The 15,000-nt window shown below is 36.3% G+C and overlaps 2 long non-coding RNA genes across 3 annotated transcripts in view; one reads left to right on the top strand and one right to left on the bottom strand.

Annotated features, from left to right (window-relative positions):
- LOC113813990 (uncharacterized) overlaps positions 1 to 5,005 on the top strand; it is a 7,708-nt gene extending 2,703 nt beyond the window's left edge. For both annotated transcript variants that reach the window (XR_003476435.2, XR_003476436.2), the window contains 11 exons: positions 11 to 85; positions 253 to 321; positions 780 to 869; positions 1,050 to 1,128; positions 1,839 to 1,877; positions 2,050 to 2,101; positions 3,124 to 3,179; positions 3,509 to 3,590; positions 3,759 to 3,833; positions 4,507 to 4,554; positions 4,819 to 5,005. This is a non-coding gene — a long non-coding RNA (uncharacterized lncRNA). The remainder of the gene's footprint in view (positions 1 to 10; positions 86 to 252; positions 322 to 779; positions 870 to 1,049; positions 1,129 to 1,838; positions 1,878 to 2,049; positions 2,102 to 3,123; positions 3,180 to 3,508; positions 3,591 to 3,758; positions 3,834 to 4,506; positions 4,555 to 4,818) is intronic.
- A 3,997-nt stretch (positions 5,006 to 9,002) lies between these two features.
- On the bottom strand, positions 9,003 to 13,852 carry LOC113813985 (uncharacterized). Its single transcript, XR_003476432.2, has 12 exons — positions 13,756 to 13,852; positions 13,072 to 13,170; positions 11,431 to 11,511; positions 11,178 to 11,254; positions 10,927 to 10,995; positions 10,690 to 10,744; positions 10,442 to 10,500; positions 10,073 to 10,116; positions 9,865 to 9,902; positions 9,658 to 9,705; positions 9,420 to 9,485; positions 9,003 to 9,105 (listed from the first exon to the last, which is right to left on the bottom strand). It is a non-coding gene; the product is annotated as an uncharacterized lncRNA (long non-coding RNA).
- Between the last annotated feature and the right edge of the window lie 1,148 nt (positions 13,853 to 15,000).

Below are 15,000 nucleotides of genomic sequence, written 5' to 3'. Positions count from 1 at the left end.
CAAATTTCAGGTCTGGCCAAATAAGTATGGTTGATGTACAGTAACTTTTCCCAGCGAATAGCTATGGGACTGGTTTCATTTTGAGGTGAGGAGGATTGCCAAGTTTGACATTACTAAGTTGGAATGATGAACCAAATTCCTTCCTTAGATGTCTGAAATAGATTGAAGAACACCATTATATCTGAATATTTTTGATTATCAAAAAAATTAATGGTATGAATAGTAATAGTAACTGGAAATTTTGTGCTTCAGGTTTTCAGGACTTCAGCTGTGATGGATATGAGGGAACTGGAACTTGGAAATGAAACTTTGATGATGCAAGTAAGGAGTCCCCTTTTATCTGAATCTATGAAGTAGTTATTTTATTACATGTATAAGGCCATTTCTCCCTCTTGCCCATACTGCCACTATTCCTTCTACTGTTGGCATTTTCCCTCTGATTTTTATCACTTGTATCCCTTGGCATTTTAAAGGGATATATGAATGTTACAGGTATATGTACCTTTTTATTTTTCAAGTTGATAGTTTTTAAGCTCTCATGTACTGCTTATGTCAGCAGTACATTAGAATTTAGATTTTAGTGTTTTATCTTGAATGGAATAAAATAAGGGGCAATGGGCTTGAAATGTTAAATATATTAACAGAAAATTGCATAAAATGTGATGACAACATGACAAGCATATAGCTGATACACTGATGTCTATTTTATTCTGATAAACATTAATTTAAAGATATGAAATATAAAGTTTGGTGTATTACTAATAAAGATTTTCTTTCAGTGAAACTGCCAAGCTATTGCTAGCATCCAGAATGATAGATGGCCATTGAGAGCATCCTCTTACCAAAGGGACCCAGTTTCACTGATTTAGGTACGTTTATTTGGACCATCTTTATGTAACGCTTTATTTTAGTTTTATTAAATGATGACAAATTTTCGCCCCTAGCGTAGAATTCATGCCGATGGCATTGGTCTTTCTGAAAGTATTGAAGTATTGTCTAAATAGAATATAGATATTTATCTACTTCTCAGTTGATGTGGTCTTTCACAGGTTAGATATGGCAAAACCTCTCCTGTTGACACCTAGGCAAGTTTTCAGATGGTGATCCTGCTTTCATGTTATGTAAAAGGTGAGCATTATTTTAATTAAAATCTGTGGGGAAGTTTTCTTGCTAATAAAATAGTTTGGAGTATCTGAATTGTACTTTATGCTTAGTTGCATATTTACCATAATGTTGTATTTGTTGGAAATGACACTTTTCAATGTGAATAGGAATGTACCATTATTGTATATTAACCTCAAAACTGTAGTAGGGTTCCTGGGATCATACATGTGGTGCACAATTGACATAGTTCTGATTTTTTTTTTCATCTAAAATGAAATATTGCTAGAATGTAAAGGAAAACCATATTGGTTCAGTCATATTGTAGTGAAGTTGCCAGAGATGACAAGTGACATTTAAATATATATGTGACTGAAATGTAAGCTGCCAAGTTTATAAATGGCCGTCATATCTTATGATGCAAGCAGCTGTTACTGTTCATATGTATGTTACTGTTTCTGAGTTAATTGTAAATTGAAAATGTTTTATGATCCTTGGAAATTTTATTTGTAATAAGGACAATCCCCTTCTCTTAAGCATTGGAATGGTTATGATAATGTCATGTGATGATAGCTTGTATATTGAAGTTGAGGGTCACTACACAGCAGAGCCAGAAATGGTTGAACCCACTGTTGTGGATCCAAGACAGTGTGATACACCTTCGTCTGATACTTATTTCAAAGACTTAAAATATTCAATATTATTTTCAAGTTCTAATGTAGTTCTCCCTCTTGCAGTTATCAGGCTTCAAGTCAATTGAGCAGAGGCATTTTATGGTAAGTGAAATTAAATACTGCTTGTTATTTGAAAATGGAATGATGACTTATTTTGACTAGAAAATCTGTGATGGATCAATATTGCTCAACAGGTCTGAGGTATGTAATATAGTATTTACTTTAAAGGACTTATTTCACAAGTAATATCATTCCTCCTTTCCCTCCCTATCAGGTCTCTGGGAAGTTGTAAATTATTGCCACCATGTCAGGATTGGAAAATACAGGTAAGCATTGGACTAAAATATTTAACATAACTTGTATTATGTCAAAAAATTGTACCTTTCTTTACCTTTATTTAGTTTTTATTGACCACAAGCCAGTAGTGAGGTGTGGCCCAACACCTCAGTAATTGCCTCTTTGCATGAATTATATAGTGTCATAATAGAATATAAATACACGAATTTGACATTCAAAGAGTATACTAGACACCATTTTTGTTCACATGTATGGTTTCCAGTGCCTGGTCACCAGAGTCCATTACTGGGCATATCTGAGTTCTGTTTACACCAGTTCCCTCAGTTTTTCTAATTCAATTACTACTGTTATTGTTGACATAGATTAAGACAATTTTATCTCAAATTCAAGAAATAGGGTAAACAGGTGGTCAGATAGACCTAGTAATTGACTCCCTGGTGATGTACTTGCCATATATTGCATGTATAAACAGATACAACTAAAATCAGTCTGGGCTTCTAAGCTTACCCCTCACATCGACAGTCTAAAGTTACACATTTGATTTGGTTGCTGGATTGAAGGGATCTCTATACAGGAGTGAAGTCCTCCTTTCTAATGGCCATACTTAATAAAAGTTCTCCATGAAAGCCTTGTTCATTTTTTCAGTCTGCTGTGAAAATTAACAGCATGCATTTTAGTATAATACTCGTAATTCTTCACATTGTGGTACTTGATATTTATTTGCATTATTTTGTCTTGGAAAGGCATGTGGTACTTTTAACTGCTATGCCAAACTACTTGTGGGCAAATAGTCTCTTTAAGGATCTTTCCACATTTGACTTAGCAAAATAAGTTCTGGATGATGGACAGTAACTTAACATTGAATAGTGTATTGGCTAGTATTATGGTGTGAAGATGATGGCACATTTTCCTAATAATTTACATGAAATGATGAACCAAATTCCTTCCTTAGATGTCTGAAATAGATTGAAGACATGTTTAAATCTGAAAAGTGCTTTTTTTTTTTATGGCAGAATATGAAACTCAATTTTAATTAGGTATCTTGTTTCAGGGTTCCAGGATTCCAGTGGTACTGGCCCATTACTTCCTTGAAGCAATTTGATGCAGGTAAGGATTGCCTGATAAATTTGCACCTACATCCTTAGTATTTAATGGGACCGTAAAATTTACCTGTTCTTCCTGCTTTCAAGTGGGACTGTCTGGGTGGTTCCATATCATTTTACAGAATTTAAAAGGATTTATAAAAATGTCAAAATTAGCTTCAAATTTTTTTTTTTAAGAATTGGTGTACTATTTGAATCTTAGCATGATGATTGATAAATTGACAAGCATATATCTGAACATCTGATGTCATTTTTATTCTGAATTCTTAAAAGGGGAAAAAAAAAGGCAAATTGTCAATGTGGATACTACTAAATTACAAACTTCAATTTCAGTGAAACTGCAGACTTTGGACCATCCTGGAAAGTGGAAGGAACCAGAACATGATCTCAAGTTGCCGAGCAGAGATAAATTGGTGTAAGTATATTTGTCACTACTTTTAGCAAGACTTGTTTATATGAAGTGATGACAAATTTCGCCCCTAGCGTAAAATTAATGACGATGGCATTGGTCTTTCTGAAAGTGTTCTGTATATTTAGGACAGTTGTTTAAGAATATTGTTTCAGTTGATGTGGTCTTTTACAGGTGGAAGAGGAAACAAACTTGTTAATGCTGAGGCACAGTTTTTCAGTCTTTCAACCTGCATTTTTTTGTTATAAGGTGAGTTTTGTTTGAATATAATGTGTGTAACTTGCATTTTAAGTATCTTTTTATATTCATGTTTTAAGAATGTAAAGTCTTTAAATGTTGAAAATTGGAAAATTGGTTTAAGTATTATATATATAATTAAGAATAGATTATCTTAAACTTCAATAAAATGTAAAGGAACAAAAAGTTAATGTACATTTAACCATTTCATGTATTTATCTAAATGGTCAAGTAGCAAAGACTGTTGATAAAGGTTGCATTGGTGAATATTTTGGATAATAGTATGGAATAGTTGGAATGTGAAGGTGAAAGTTGTGCTCATTTCTGATTAAAGGCGGCTTCCTGGCAGTTTGATTGGCCTTTATTGATCCTAAAACTGCACGGAATGAAGCAAAGCCATGATCTTAAAGGATATACTTTGATATCTTGGAAGACATTTCAGCAATATATGTGCCAATTATATTCATTCTAATAGGATGTGATGGCTTGTTCTGTAGAATCGATTTTGTGATGATAGTTAAAGCACGAAGTTGAGGGTCGCTACACAGCAGAGCCAGAAATGGTTGAACCCACTGTTGTGGATTTGAGACAGTGTGATAATCCTTTACGTCTGAAAAAGTTTCAAAGACTTGAAATAACAATAAGATTCTGTCGATACTAAACCCCTCCTCCCCTCCTATTGCAGTAAGGAAGCAGTGAGTTGGAATTGATACTTTACTTCAGAACTTCAAAGGCAAGTAGATTTAAATGCTTTTGTTGGTGTAAGATATGCAACACTAGAAAAATACTTAATTTTCAATAGTTAATGGGTTGATTGTAGATTGAATTTTGATACTGATGGTAGATTAAAATTTTTAGTTAAGGATTATAACATACAAAACAAAACAAGATAAACTTGATGTTGTGGAATCAAAATGGTATAATAGTCTGAAACTCGTATATAAAGATGCAATTTGTAGTTTTGTGTTGTACTAAATTTCTCTTCCTCCTGTGACAGATACTGGAAACCTTGCTGATCCAGACAAGAAAACAATGGAAGGATCACGAAATGTACTTAAAAAAGACAGGATGAAGTAATTTGAATTTTTGTAGTGTATTCTACAGGTTGCAGTGACATGTTATAATGTTAGTGTGATTGTCTAAAGAAATGTATTTATAAACTGTATTTGTAAACTTTGGATAAATTTTTATTATAAGCCTCTTTTGTATTTCCTGAAATTTTGCACTGTGCAAATACGATTTGTAATTCCAAAGTCTGTCTAGACTGCAAGAACATAATTGAAAATTTTTACATGACAAAGGCACTTAGTTGAGAATTTAATGTAAGGGAAAAGAAAAATGCACTTTAAAAATTTATTCACCAGCAAAAAATCGGTCACTCACCACTTAAGCAAATTAATATTCGAAAATTGGTAGATTAGGGATAAGAGAAAATTGTCCTTTTGTATTGTGGTAGATGTAGGGATCATGGTCTGCCATAATAGCGATGTTCAAAAGTCGGGCATATTTTTTTTCCTACGTTAATATTTTGAAGTAACTGTCTGTGTATACTTGAATTGAAGATGAAAATTACCAGCAGCAAATACACCAGTATATCAAGGTAGTTACTTGTAAACATTTTGGTAGTTTCATCTTGTGACCTAGTATTGTGCCAATGCTGTAGGCAGAATACAGTAATATTGCACATTTTTTAGTTCATCAAGATTGATCTTTATAGCTACAAAATCAAAATAAAAGTTGAGTGGTTAATGGTAGAAACAAATTTGCTAGACAAAGGTTTTATAGCATAAAGTATTGTGGCACCCCCCCCCCCCCCCCTCTACCATGCCTATTGGTAGATGGGGGCATAGGAGACGAGACTAGGTTCCAGTGTGGGGACCACCTTAGCCCTCGCCATAACTAATTTTACATATTTTCTCCCTTTCGTTTTCCTTCTCTTCATCCCCTTTTGTATAAGTGTAGGAGTTGTACTGGAAGGATGTAAGGCTGGCTTTTAGTCCTGAATGGCTTTCGTACTGTTTGCTATTCCCTCTTGCCCTTTTCACTACCATACTAACCTACAGCGCTCTAACCTTTAGCATCAAACAGTCCCAAATGCTAACTCCTTACCTTTTTGCCCATATACTTTTCATAGAGCTGTATATTTCCTTACTTGGGGGAGCTTTGCCATTAATGACAGATGTAGATGAGGTAGATGATTTCTAATAAGTACTGGCGAAAACGGATTAAAGATCAGGAGGTGGAGAGGATAGAGAATGTTGAATGGCTTCAAGGTTTTCAGGAGTAGGTTAGAAGTCTAATAAACAAAGAGGTTCTCTTGTGAGGGTAAGGGATAGATTTCCGAGGAACAGAGGAGGGTGTAGATGTGGAACCTTTAAGTTGCCTGGAGCGACAGGTAAAGTGAAGGGTGGGCATCGGGGAAGTGTTAGATATGGGAGTATTGGGATTTGACTGGGGGAGAGGGCATCTCTTCTCTCAATCCTGAACCATCCTACCTCTACTCCAAGACATTGAGAAGATAGGAGGGGAGCAGAGTGAAGGACAGTTTTGGAATAGAGAAAAATATCAGCGTTCCTCCTCTCGCTCTTATGGGATGCCTAGTATGAATATGAGAATGCTATAGGAGGTTCAAGTTTGTAGGCAGGGAAGTTATTATAAAATGCATTATGGGAGCCACCACAATTGACATACATACGTGACAGCAGAGCAGCTTCAGCTGTCATGACTAGGTTGGGCACATGGAGAGTAGCGGGCTGGTTGAGTGGCTAAAAAGTAAACATTGTTGACAGTGACGAGGAGGGGATCGATATGGTCGGACAGGGCAGAACACCAGTCAAAATTTCAAAGGTCATATACGGGAGCTAGTCTTAGCAATTTGCGTATTGATTTTTGGAGACATTGGAAAAGAATGGTATCTGAATAAAGGGCAGGGCTCAAGGAATCCATCCTACTTGGCTGGGCCAAAGTACTCAAAGGGTTTGCATAGGTGGTGGTAGTGGTAGAAAGACGAGGACGGGAGTGAGCTACTGAGGATGGAAAATATTGAGAAAAGGGAAGAGGTGCACTCTAAAGGTTGAGTAATCTGGGTGGGTGGTTTGGAAACAGGTGGTGGTATTTTAGTGGTCGGAGCCATGGCAAAGAGGCAGGGGTCTGGAAACCAATGAATTCAAATTTATATTGGCTAGTTCATATAGAAAAGTGTTTAATGACTATATACCCTTATGGTCATTACTGGCCATGGTGAGCCTGAAATTGTAACAAATTGATCAAAGGTATACTGCGCCCATTTCTACCGGAGGCCGCTCACCAGGGCTCTCACACCATATGAACTGGAGTGAAGGGGATGAGAAAGGAAAGTGGTAGAAGTAAACACCATCCAAAATTAGGTCCAAGGCAGGTGAGGTGCCTTACATATGGCCTCGTCTCCTAGTCCCGGCTCCCCTCCCCATGACGAGCAAAAGAATAGGAAGAGTGGGGGTTAAAGGTTAAAGTAAATTTTGAAAAGGTTCAGTACTAATAAAAAGCACTTTCCTTTGAACTCATGGAACTCAAGATACTGAACTGCAATATGTAAGAAATTTTCATACTGCATCTGATAAAAAAATGGTTAAGCAAAATATGTGCTGGACATTTAAGGTCATACCACTAAAGGAAGGTATATTAGGAGTAGTGAAGGGCGATTGTTGCTATGCGTCAACCATCTAGATTAATCTTGAAAGGTTAAAGAGGGGTAAATGATGTGTGAATGGGCTATGGTGTCTAGGTAAAGGAACTACATGAAGGATTCATTTATGTATCCTAGAGGGATATAGTGGAAATAGGAGTTGGAGATGGATAATGGCAGTCACTCGAGTGTGGCGGGAGCATTTGTGGAATTTTTGTCTGGCATATAGCTTTGAATATCTTCCATAATATCTCCAGTGGAGTTGGTTGGAGAGTCTTGTGAGACAAAGGTTTTCTCATGAGAAGGGGAAGAGGAGACGTGTCGGAGGAACAAAGACAAAGGTATGGAACATTTAGTCTGATGCGGGGAGGGAGAGGGGATGGTGTTGGGGCTGTAGTTAAGAGTGGCAAAATTATTTAACTGGGGAAGGTAGAAGTGGAAGTGGATGGGGGTTTAGGAAATACCTGGGTTGGAGGGGGAGGGGCAGAGTGAGCGGCATTACTAGAGTAGGGAGTATGAGAGAGACGTTTCCTGTCTGGCTTCACGTAGCGAGAATTTTTGTATCCGAGTTGCTACCTCAGACTCGGACTTACTTTGTAGAGGCTGTCCCATCTACATTATGAGGGTAGCCACAGTTAGCACATGAGCGGGTTTGCGCAGAGCAGTTTGATCTGTTATGACCGGGTTTGGCAGTGGGCATCGGTCTGTGGAACGGCAGTGTTTGGCAGGGTGTCCAAAGTGCCAACAGTTTTGACATTGACGGAGGAGGTGGTTGGTATGGTCGAACAGGGAGGGATTGTCTACCAGAATACGAAAGGGAAGGTTGTGTACGGAAACTAAATTGATTTTAGCATGATTTTGTCATGAAAAAACTTCCCCATTTGGTTGGTTTTAATAGTGGATAATGCACTAGTAGGCATTGAGGAATGGGTAGTAGTTGTGTTCAGAGTAGTGGTCAAAGGAGAACCTGGTGTCAGGGAGCCTGGAGAGCTTGAATTGGTGGTGCTATTTTATGAGGGGCAAGACTTATTGCCTCTTAGTGTGGGGTATTAATCTTAGTTACCGGCCAGGGGAAGCCCTGACTATGTTGGGGAAAAACAGTCAACCCATTAGGGTCCCCTTGAGGGGTAATGGCTAAACTAAAACAGAATACCATGCCATGGCTCCCTCAGGCCGTTTAGGACTGCTACATACCAAAGTCAGCTTTTCATCATTTCAGCACCACTTAAACTTTAGGAAGTAAATAGGTATTGTAAAGGGATGGAAACAAAAGAGCTGGATGGAGAAGAGACCATGTAAAATTAGTGGAGTCGGGGACCGAGGCCCAAAGCCCCAAAGCAGGGGTTTGTCCCGATTAATGATAATCTGCCAAAAGTTGACTTAGTATGATAGTGGAAAGGGTAAGAGGGAATGACAAACCTTTCCACCCGAGTTATGTCGACTACTCTTTGTTAACTATGGGTCAATTTCACTAAGTTTGCAAGATGGTTTAAGTGGATAAAAATAAAAACCTTAACCAGGTTTATTTGGTTTATTTAGAAGCCAGGTGGTTAAGGAGGAAACTCCCATGTGCAGAATGCTGGATGAAGTTCTATCCAAGATCCGACGACAGACCAATTCCTGTAAGAGAAAGGGTGTTAAATTCATGCAAAATGCATTGTGCCTCTTTGCCCTTATAAAATCATCAGATGGTAGGTGTTCTTCATTACTTTCAGAACAGGATTGTTCAAATAGGCATCATAGTGTAATGAATAAATTTCCAACACGATAACAAGTAATAGTCCTTATTACATCTAAGATTTTAAACCCAAACACTAGTATACATGCATCAGTTCAGTTTTATTTTCCAATAAGTCCACAAGCTGAAGTAAATTTTAAAATCTAGATAAAGCCTTTAACAGTAACCAGTCCAGTCACCCTTTTTGCCTACTTACCTCTGCATAATTTAAAGCAATCAAAACTGGGTATCATGCCATTAACATGATTCACTGGATACCAATCTGAAAAATATTTTCAACTATTAACAAGTTCAGAGTTACATTATTGTATTCCTTATTCATCCATTTTTCAGAATTGTTAGTGTTCTTCAGACTATTCAGACATCTAAGGAAGGTAACTTAGATTCATCATTTTCATAATTCCATCCACCTTCTCCCTCTTACTCTTCCTTACCTTAAAAGGGGTCACATTTAGTAGTCTGCATCAAATATCGCCACAATCCTACAAAGAGAGAATGTACTTTTAAACCAAGTTCATATTTTGCTTCCATCCATTGTCTGGTCATTTATCAGTACATGAAATATCCACATGGTTGTTGAGACAGGGATAACAATCATCATATAAAGCACAAGGCAAGAAATTAATTTTGGGGGAACATACCTTTTGATGGAGAAAAGGTGCACTAAATTCTGACAAGCCTGAAAAAGAAAGGTCTTACATTACAATGCAATAAAAGATTATAATACTTTTTTTTTTTCCATGAAAATTTCAGAAACGAGGAATTCACTTTATCCACATTATATTTTGAGGTCCCTTTCAATCATCATGTTCAACCAAACAATTTTGACAGGCTTGTGCCAAGAATTACCATTTCTGTAGTCCCTTTCAATGCTTATGCCACTAATGCAGGACCTGGAAAAGAACACTTTATTAAAGTAACCTCCAAAATAGTCTGGAACACTATTCCTACATTTAACATCAGTCCTGTTGAGCATTTGATACCATCAAGGATATTCTGGTCAAGTTTTATCATCAGCAAGTTAAAGAGCAGCAACTGCCATACAAAGATTAAAATCTTTTCAAACGAATATTCTAATTATCATATTTAGAACCAAACTTCATTTAAAGTATTGCATTTCTAAAACCAAATTTAGGTAATTCTGGAAAAAAACTTAAATGGAAAGCCGAATTATTAACTTGTCTTTTCTAATAAAATATCAAAATTAAAAATATTTACCTATTAATTCTTTACATGATTTGGTAGAACAGACTGGCCTTTCCCTCCTTCCAAGACTTCTGTAAAAGAATAGCAATGAGGAGCTATTTGACAAGCAAAGATGTGTGTGTAAAACCTAAACAGGTTATTTCAGTGGTACGCAGATTGTGTTTTTATCATTTTGTCTATGACAATCGTAAGATGTCCCAAGTTTTGTCATCATTTGAACATGATACATTACTTGTATAACAATACAGCTGTCCACCTACCTTTAATAGGTCAAGTATAATTGATCTGGCTGACCTGCATCCCTTATTCTGGTATCTGTTAAGGATAAATAAATGCAATTAGGAACAATTTAACAAAAATCTTAACCCCATCTATAAAGCCAATTTCAGTGGTACGCAGATTGTGTTTTTATCATTTTGCCTTTGACAATCGTAAGATGTCCCAAGTTTTGTCATCATTTAAGGATAATTAATATATAAACCAATTATTTTACTTGCCTGATCTATAGTGATGTAAACTAGTCTTCCGACTTGCATGCAACTTGGTTGAGAACAAGCACTCGGTCCCTGCAAGTATAAAGCACAATAAGAATACTTTCTAAAGTAAGCATTTTTTAATTCTTCCAAGAGATTTCAGTAGTACGCAGATTGTGTTTTTATCATTTTGTCTTGGCAATCGTAAGATGTCCCAAGTTTTGTCATCATTGAAAGGATACAATTTGCTATGTTTACCATAACACTATACTGACCTTGTGTAAAGAACTGGCCTCTGAACATGTACACCTTATTCAGGTACAGGTTAAAATTGCACTGGTCTTGTTTATTCCTGAAAAAGTTATGCAATTAGAAATCTCTCCACACAAACTATTAAATGCAATGGATAAAACAAATATCAGTGGTACGCAGATTGTGTTTTTATCATTTTGTCTTGGCAATCGTAAGATGTCCCAAGTTTTGTCATCACTGAAGGGTAGAGAATATTTACAACAAAACTGTACTTACCTCATGATCCATAGCTATAAATGCTAGCCTCCTGATCTGGTTGCAACTTCCTCAGGTACATGAATACAAAGCCAACTGTTCCTGCAAATACAAGAACACTAAGGAACACTTCAAGTAATAAATTTTACATCTGTTGCCATGGTATTTTCAGTGGTACGCAGATTGTGTTTTTATCATTTTGTCTTAGCAATCGTAAGATGTCCCAAGTTTTGTCATCATAGTAAAAGTATCAAACTAGGTCCTGCACGTTGAAATTTTAAACTTGTGTGATCATGAAATTCTGGTTTTCAAAAAGAATTGTAGTAAACTTGAATACCATTGTTCAATCTTAAAATACTCACTAGTAAGATCCTCAAACAAAGGCTGTGGGAAAGGGACACTTACAAAAGAGCATTCTACACAAGTTTAACACCTTGCTTGAGACAGACCTCAAATTTTAATGGCTTGGTCTGTCAAGATTTAACACTACATTCACTGAAAAGATTCATTCCACGTGCATATATTTATCAAAGACCATATTACCATCCCTTGTGTTAATAAAACTTCAGAATTAATGCCAAGTCATGATTGGAACAATGAACAATTGATTACAAGAAGATCAATGTTATGCTGATGCTCTCATTTTATACGATTTGGGGATACTTTACACCAAGACCAAACCATCACAGTAATGAGAATTACTACACTAACATTATCAAGCAGATCATGTAACTATAGAACTATGTATCAAGATTATTCCTGCCCGTGCTTCACTATTCCTCCAATCTCTGCCTTCCCTAACACTCCACACCAACCTGGTTTTATTTCAACCAGTGGTAATTACCAAGTGCAAAACCCTTCAGAGACCAAGTTCAAGATCAGGGTATCGTGCAAACCAAAGACCAAAGCCTATACATTCCAAACCTCTATTACATAGACATGAGGGCAAGCACCCCACCTTGTGCCTCCTTGTTAGCAATTTGTGTTATCTTAAAGTACTAAGAACCCTGGCCCTGTATGGGTGTTGTGGACAGTGAGCATTGACATGTTGCAGTTATCCTTTCGTGGTATCAAGTCTACATTAAGTCTCTGCAGCTGTACCTATGTTTTTTACTAGTTCTTGTGCTCTTTAAAATGGCGGTGTCCATTTCCCCTTTTCTGTGCGTCACTGTTGGTAATGTAAACCTTGAGCATTTAAGGAGGTCCTACTATTCAGTGTTACTGCTCTCAATTATTGCAATTTATTTCTAAATGGTAAAAAACACTTGAATTGATATCTACTGGTATTGCTATGGTAGAGCACTGCAAGAATGGGATTTGAGAAGAAACTGTCCCTTCAGTTCTGGGAAGATACATGGCCATAAGAATTCTAAGGTACCAACTTTAGGGGGAAATTAGCAGATAAACAATGTTGCTTCATGTGTATGGAACAGGCAGAAGTACAAAGGGCGAAGATGCTCGCACATTTACTACTATAGGACCACTGCCTCACTGAAGATCTTAATTTATGGGATAAGTAAACATGTTTATCATACACTATCAAACTTCCCACAGCCTAAGCAAAGGAATCCATTTTTTTGAAAACCAGTAATTTCAACACAAGACTAATACCTAGAGACCTACAATGCTTCAATCAATAACAGACTTTAGAAAGATCCTTACCTTGTACAAAATCTCCCATCACATATTGGACTCCACTTCCGTGGTCCACTTGCGACTCTTCCACTCATGGTGAATATGCAAGTACCTCTTCCACCAAACCTGCAATAAAAGAAATTGATTATCACCCTAATACTCCCCATTGGCGAGTTCTAATACCGTCCTAAAGAGGTAATGTAGACACCCATTAAAGAGGTTGAAGTGAAAAAGAACACCCAACCCTGCAAAAATGTCTGGTTTGTTCTACGATACCACTTAGCACAATACGAGCCTTGTTATCTCGCATGAGACTCTGGGATCGAACACTTCGAAAGCTTGTACGAGTAGAAACTAATAAAAGTAATTAGTATAAAATGCAAAATACAGTAACTGTACCGGTAACAAGTGCAACAATAATAAAAGTATAGTTGACATTATTAGTAAAGTTCAGGTTCTAGAATACCTACTGGGGAGTAAATGCGATTGAAATAGGTTGGATATGGTTTAAAATCAGGGAATCTAGTCAATAAATATTTCCTAAATCCCTCCATGCTCGCCACGTGGGACCAGCATGACACCTGAAAAAAGGTAAGACATGCAACATATTTCAAGAAAAAAAATAATTTCCCGTACCTCCCTAACCCAAATAACTATCTCATCACACATTCTGATAACCAAAGAAATTTCAAATAAATAAAATAAACTTACAAGGCGATATATAAGCGTCTATTGACTCTGCTTGTGTCTTACTCCCGCAGACGCCGAGGCTGAATGAGGACGAGGAAGAGGAGTCGCCGGCGAAGACAGCGACGAAAAGAAGAATCGCGGGAAGCGCATTCTCAAGATATTTAAGAGAATTAAACTATTTGAACATTTGGAGTGTTATTATAAGTTTTTTTTGTTCATAATGTTAGCATTATCGTTAATGTATTTATCTTATCATTGTTGTTCAACACTCTTTTTACTCTTTTTACTACTTTATTCATCTCCTTTGGGTTACATTTGTGATGATAGAATTCATAATAGTGATGCTGATAATGAGGATAATGATATAAATAATAATAAATTATTATGATAATGGTAATTATTTTCATTCATTATTGTCCTTTGTTATTCTAACTGTATATACAACTATGATATGTTCACCGTTCCAGGGAACAGCACTGCCAGACGTATCTGACAGTGATAAACATATCTATATGAAAAAAGTATTTTGGACATAGCAAGAAGAGGTTCGAAGTTAATAATAAAGATGATAGTAAAGATGATAATGATAAGTGTAATAATAATGACAACAGTAATAATGACAATAATTATAAAAATAACGTCAATAATAGTAATGATAATGGAATAACAATTAAAACAATGATACAAGTATAACAATGCAACTATGATACAATACAAAGATAATGACAACAACAATAATAATTATAAAACAAAACAACAACAGTAATAACATTATAACAGTAACGATATTAACTAACAACAACAATGATAATAGTAGTACAAGAAAAAAATAACAGCAACAACCATGATAACCCTCGATTTGTATTTGCAAAGGCAGCTCAACATTTTGATTTTCTGAATTTGTCCTTTTCCAGTGAACCAATTTTTGTTCTATTCAAAACAGCTCTTCTTTAAAGAATATTGAAACAAGTACACGTTAACCACATTTCCCCTCATTTCAGATTTCTATTGATAGACTTCATTATAAAATTCAATCAGAAGATCCATGGGCAGGATGCGACCACTGTATAAGTTTCCATATATACAGTGACGAACAAGTGGTGTCATGAATTGAAGCTTCGAATCTGTCTCTCCCTATACAAAAAGTGTGGTAATAAGCGGATGTTCGAAACGGCATTCGAAATAAGTTTGACAAGAGTCTTGGCCGTGACTGTACATTTCTTATGTCACTCCTAAATAATTTCTTGAATATTTGAATGAAGAATT

The sequence above is a fragment of the Penaeus vannamei genome, chromosome 29 (genome assembly GCF_042767895.1).
Source record: "Penaeus vannamei isolate JL-2024 chromosome 29, ASM4276789v1, whole genome shotgun sequence".
In the NCBI taxonomy this organism is placed as follows: domain Eukaryota; kingdom Metazoa; phylum Arthropoda; class Malacostraca; order Decapoda; family Penaeidae; genus Penaeus; species Penaeus vannamei.
This window is presented reverse-complemented; position numbering and strand designations above follow the sequence as displayed.